Consider the following 6,721-nt stretch of genomic DNA (forward strand, 5'->3'; position numbering starts at 1 on the left):
ATTGGAACTTGAATGTGTGTGTCTCTAAACATCGCCCAAATTCGATGGAGAAAAAGAAGGACAGAAAGCAATGACTATCCGAAACTCGATTTCGATTAACATTTATGGATTTCGAGTTGAACTGAAAAAGGATCAAGCATCTTAAACAGAAAACAGGGTCATAGAAAATCTATTTGGGCAACTAATACATGTAAAGTGTATGCAAAGTAAACAAACAAACAATTAAATCAATTCGCCTTAAGTGCATCGACAATTAAAATGTTTTGCAACTGGTGGAATTAATTGAAGCTTTTATCAATATTTGATCGGTGTGTGTAATTTGAATTTCTGGCACCCAACCTGGTTTCTGAAGGTTCGGCATATTCATTTACATTTTGTTTTTTGATCAACGAGTTGCATTTAACGTGGCAACATTCTCGGCGTTTTCATATATTTTTTAATCCCTCAGATTGGCTACTGTTTTTCATCTATTAACTCCCTGATTCTGTTGTGGTATATGGTATATTTTATTAAGTAAATATGAGGGTGAAAAAATCAGTTGAAAGATCAACAGAAGAGACACGCTGATGGCAATAAAACCGAATAGGTTTACGAAATTCGAGACCTATTTGCTGAGATTTCGGACGTGTGGAACCTTGACTCGTTTTCTTAGCGGTTTTATTGTGTTGAATGAGAAAAATCAGTCGTGCATGAGACCATTTTAAATGCTCGTTAGGTGCCATTATAATGCTAGTTTCGTACACATAGTTTCCATTTTTATTGTATTTTGTCCAACAATGTATTAACACCGCTTTAAGGATTTTGCTTTCATTTGCATCCCGACGAGGACACGTCCGTAATTTATTTATTTATTTATTTTAACGACTGAATACCGAAACAGGTTAAGACTGAATTGTTATAAATTGTTTCGTAAATTAGTTTGAATCATCTTGTGCAGGTAATGTTTTCCATTGGGTTGATGAAATGCAGCGCAAAGTGTTAAACGAAGTTCTAATGCGGTACTGATAGCCATCGGTTGGCTACGCCTTGAGCCAGTATTTAGCAAAATATCAGTAATCCTACACCTATTACTTAGGAGCGATATAATCAAGGCGTATTTCATCGTAATAACATGTGGAAGAAAATGGGGATAAGCCTCAGAGTGAGATATTGCGGCAAAAGTGCCTTCTTTCATGCGAGTGTGTGAAAAAAAACGCCCATTGTTCGCAGAAAAGTCTTCACGATTGATGTTTCCAAAAAACCGGAAAGCTCAGTAAATTGCAGTTTCATTTGATGATTTAATTGAAGTCATCTTAAGTCTTCGTTCAATTATCCAAAGAAACACGCAAATTACCTTCATTGGACTGTCTTTGATCATTTCAAATTCCTTCAATTTAGCCGCGTAATCAACAGGGTCGCAGTCTTCGTAATTGTGCCAATGATTTAATGAAAACCGTCAGAATATTTTTCACTTCGTCCAGTGCAAGAGATTAATTGATTTTCCAAGAAAAGATGTACGCATCCCGGCCCGGTACCGTAAATGCCGTAAAATTGTTTACTGCAAAGATAATCATTATCATTATAGATGTATATTTATTGCAGAATTTCCTACTTATTTTAAGGCGATGACATATAATGTGATGATTTCAACACGGTGAAGTACTTTGTCTAATCACGCAATAAACTCGGTGCTTAACTGAATTGAAATTGTCGCTGATTGCCTCGTATGTAGCGCTAATTACTTTGATTATTCGGGAAGTTTTTTCGGTTTGACTATATTCAAGCCTTGGTCTAATTACCCATGCTCATCCTGTGCAGTTCTACTCAATCGACGTAAATTTCTTCACCAATAACAACCGGTAAAGGTGCACAGTTATTGCAGTAAAATAATCTGGCTCCTTTAAATTGTTGTACTTTATGCAACTTCCGTGTATACTAATGAGGTGACGAACAATAAATAGTATATTTACGGGCATTTACCCGGCATCTGAATAATAATGGACGTTGGCTGTATCAAGAAAACTATAAAACGCAAATCGTACATAAACATTATTAAATTATCAAACCAACCACGGGTCCTGGCAGGTTTTCAACCAGATCGCATGGTGAAGATTTCAATGAACTTTTGTTTTTGAATGATAAAAACATTTTTTAGCTTCAGTATTGCGGTTGTATGTTGAAATTAATCGTTAGATTAGGTCGAGACAATTAGAATACGTTCTGGAAAACCTAGATGAAGACAGAACGTTCTACTAAGGTTGAAGCAAATATTGTATTTCTTCTACGTCTTCTTAGCCTGTTGATGTCCACTCTTGGACTCCATCCAGCTCCATCCATGGCGCCGTATGTATCTTGCTTGAGGTCTGCCAACACTTCTCTTCGATCCTCGTGACCTCCATGGTAATAAGGTTCTAGTCAATTTGATGTTGTCTATGTTACTCGCCTCGCCAGTATGCTCAAAAAAGCGACAAACCGAAGAACAATAACATTAGCAATTGGGATCATTAAATATCGGCAAAAAACTTGGGCTGATTCATTCAGTAAACTAATTAACACCATATCAAGGCCAGAAACGGGCATCAAGAGGACAAAAAATCAGCTTTTCTCTCGTCCACAATGCCACACACAACATTTATAATAATCACGGCTCCCATTCTTCAGCCATAATGCATCTAGACTGCTTTGTTTATTAACGGTAGCTTATCTTCTTTGAAGATATTTATCACTACTTATATTGACTCGTTAGTAGTGCATTGTACAATTAGGGACGATATTAATGCCATTGCTTCTGAAGAAATATCATCATTCATTGTGATGGCTTCGCCGGTTGACATAAAAGAAAAACGAAGACTTTTTAGAGCATCGTCGTCTGAAGGATGTGGCAGTGATTTGTGTAGTGCGATTTTTAACAGTGGAACAAACAACTGCATTTCAGCTTTACGTAACGCAATCGGTTTCAATGACAATTTGATTCATCTGTTTCGTCGCAAATTTTTTTCCGGAACGTTTCGCGCAGTTATTCAATAATGCATTATCTACTAAACTTAATCACACCTGACCCATTGTCCGCAAAATCGATGATCATCAATTTCCGGACAAAAACCGCAATTCTTCAAATCCGCCTGTTCCCAGTTTGAAATGAATGCATCGAAACAATTAAAATGAGATTCACGCTTAAAAGTCAGTCCCGATGATGAGGTAACTGCTGTTTTGCATCGAGGAACAAGATGATATCACAATTTAAAATGTTTGCACAAAGTAAAAAAAGTCTGAACATCTTTCTAAATATTTGTTTAGCTATATTTAAATCATGGTGATTCCTAGGCGAAAGACGACCATGAAATTCACATTAAACCGTGTTAAATCGGTAACTGGCTATGGTGCTGTAGAGGCAAGCAGCGAAAACGTTTTTCCGAAACCGACATTCTAAATTTGCTTAGCTGTTTCTGTTGGCATTTCCCTGATGTTTTGATGTTTATTAATTCCGACTACCCCACACTTGCACTGCATCATTTTTCCATTCCAAACCCGAAACGGCCCTCGACATCAACACCATTCTTCCCAGACAAAATGGAGCAATTACCAATACAAAACCACTCGGAACAAAGGAAAGCAAAGGCTTGGGGGCCTTTGTTGCGTGTAAAATGAACTGGATGAGTTCTTGTTTCTGTTAACAGCAATTTCGTATCCGACAATCGGTTCAGGACATAATTAACTCATTTTTGACACTTCGCACAATGTGAGTTAACATAAACATGTACCCCAGTTTTAGATGTATGGGGATTAGACATGAATTCGTTAGCGATCGCACAGTAAAGGACTTGAGGAATTTCTCAGGAAATTCGGTACTCTAGAATAAGTCTGTAGGTTTATTTGAAAAAAGTTTGAATTTGGATGAAAATTCTGACTAGGAATGCTGGATTTGGGTCGCAAACAGTCATTGAAAGGAGAATATTGCAGATGTCTTAAAACTTAGGGAATTTGAATTGAATTCAGAGTGCTAAAGCCTACATTTGACCGAACTGCCTACTAATAGCTTGTTGCTCGAAAGTTTGAAAGAAAATTGCTGTTCTGATTTGTGAAGATTTGGCAAACAGTTTTTTGCTGTGCTTCTATATTTCTGTGGATTTTGTATTTACTGTTTTTTTTTTTCATAATAGGAAACACCAATTTTAAATTTCTTTTGACAGTTTTATAATTTAAACCGTTTTCTAGATAAATTCAGTTCTGGTTGTTTATTTTTTATGATTGTCCGCATGGTTAATGTTGTGTGTTATTATGTGTCTTAATCTTTCTTGGAAAAGGAAATTCTTGAACCTGAATTATAGAAAACCTGTGTTGAAGAGTTCTCGATGTTTATTGGGTAACACTTCAGGTAACTTTAAGATAAAAATTATATATATTGTTTTTTTTTCGGTATTTTTTGGAAATTTCATTATTTGAGCGAAACTTGGTAATTGGGGGGTTCGTAACATGAGAAAGTTTAATTCGATATTGGTAGGTAGTTGAGAAAGGAATTTCCTATGTATTTTCTCTTTTGAAAAGTCATAACTTTCGTAACTCGTGAATTATTATACCACATATTTTAGCACAAAAATCAATTCCTCTATCATTTTTACATAATGAAAGTATTTTTTAAAAGTCGCTACGAGTATCGGTTTTGGAAATATTTTGTGTTTTTGAAAAAGTGCAGCTATTTTGTAAACTAACCTGCTTGGCGAAGACACATGCGTCGATTACTTTAAATCAAAATATGTCGCTACTCCTAGCTACTTTTGTTAAGAATACTCTTTTTACGCCAAATTGATTGCGGAATTGACTTGCTGAAAATAAAACACGATACAAGCATGCAGAAAAAGTTATAACTCTTCAAAAGAGAAAAATACTTCTAGGTGGCGCCTTCTACATGCAAGGGCATGACCAATATCAAATAGCCAGTTTCTCATGTAAGAAAACCTTCACATAGCAAGTTATTATTAGTTATTACAAGTTAAGTCCAAATACCAAAATAATATTAGGTTTTATATAAGTTTTAACTGTTCAAGAACGAGCTCAGTGAAATGACTATGAAATACATGACTTTCAGGCAATAAACTATGTAAGTATGAGTCCAATTCCTTTAACATAAGCACAGTTTTAAGAGCGAAAACCAGACTGGATACATTTTGATTCTGCTTTCTGCTTCATTTCCAGCTAATGCTGAAAAACTGATTTTTCAACAGATTTCTTGCATGCAAGTTTAAAAAAAAATGTATTTATACTTTTTTACATTGCGCCAAATAACTCGTAAACTCAATTTAAAAATTCAAAGTGCAAGAAATTAAATAAGTCATTAACGCAATTTGTAATGAACATTTTAAATTTTGTTAATGTCCGGTTTGTTAGCAAAAATACCTTTAAAGCAGGCCTTAAGGTTTTTAAATGGCTTCTGAACGCCATAAACGGTTAAGAAAATCTGAGATCTACAAATACAATTATAAAATAAGACCCTGTTAGCTTATCATACTATTATTTATCGTTTTTTTTCATGTGTTTTTATTTCTTCCTGTTTCTTCTTTTGCGTCAAATAATAATTAGTTCCACATATTAAAAACTCGAATGCGGAAAACATACATTAGTAACTTAATTGAAATGTGTAGATGCAAATTTACACATTGCTGCCATTTTCATCCGCAAACATTTTCAGATATCTGTAAAAGCATAAAGTCATCAAATAAAATGCTCAAGCTCACAGATGAACAAGTTTGCTGTGACTAAAGCTGAAACGTCCAATATTTCGGCATGAAATTTACACAATTAGAAATAGTTTCAAAACAGCAATATATACATAGCAAGAAATGTCGTACAAAAAAAATATTTATTATGTTATTTAAACGACCGACCTGGCCGTTTGATATAATAATACAAAATTAGATACATACACAATAACGTAGACGAAAGACGCATTTGGGAAATATTGATATAAATGGCAAGTATATTAAAAAATTGCTGATAATTAAACAATATTTGTTTTTAACACAAAATGTTGAGGTCGTCTTAGTTGGAAAGTGGTGAGTTTTTGAAGCGTTTTGGCCGTACTGGAAAATAACTTACTTCCAACGTTTCGCAAGCACGAATGACTTGCAACTTCAAAGGCGTGATTGGCGAAAAGCTCAGTCAAGCCAGTCACTAGCATTTACGGAATCGACAGGAAATAATTGTTTTCTCAAACCGCTAAGCGCCCAACTTACCAGTTTCAATATTCTTATTTCATATCATTTTCTCGATTTAATAAACAAAATATGATTCCTCAAAGAAAATGTAGACTATATCCAAACAAAACCTATCGCAAAATCTCTTATTTAAAATTAGTAATTTAATTTTGAGAAAGTTGGAGAAATTAATTCTTTATCGCGTGTTTTTTGTTCAAAATTGCTTATCGCAAATTATTCATTATTTTGGAGAACAAAGCAAAAGCTTCAAAAATGCAAACAAATTCTAAAGAAATTCCTGGGTTCAATTTTATTGTTTTCATTTAAAACGTTACAAATACGGTTCGGTGTTTTTCTCCACCATCAGCAGTTTGTCTAAAATATACGTTCACACTCGTTATTAGTTTAGAAGAAGAGCTTTATTAAAATATACATACTAAAATATAAATTACTAACATATTAAAAAGTATATTAAAATCGTTTGAATCTCTTGGGATTACAGGTGATGAGTCAGGACAATCATGTTCGGGAAAAGACTAGAATTTATTGTT

The sequence above is a fragment of the Dendroctonus ponderosae genome, unplaced genomic scaffold (assembly GCF_020466585.1).
Source record: "Dendroctonus ponderosae isolate FM_Combo_2020 unplaced genomic scaffold, Dpon_F_20191213v2 Dpon_F_20191213_9, whole genome shotgun sequence".
In the NCBI taxonomy this organism is placed as follows: Eukaryota; Metazoa; Arthropoda; class Insecta; order Coleoptera; family Curculionidae; genus Dendroctonus; species Dendroctonus ponderosae.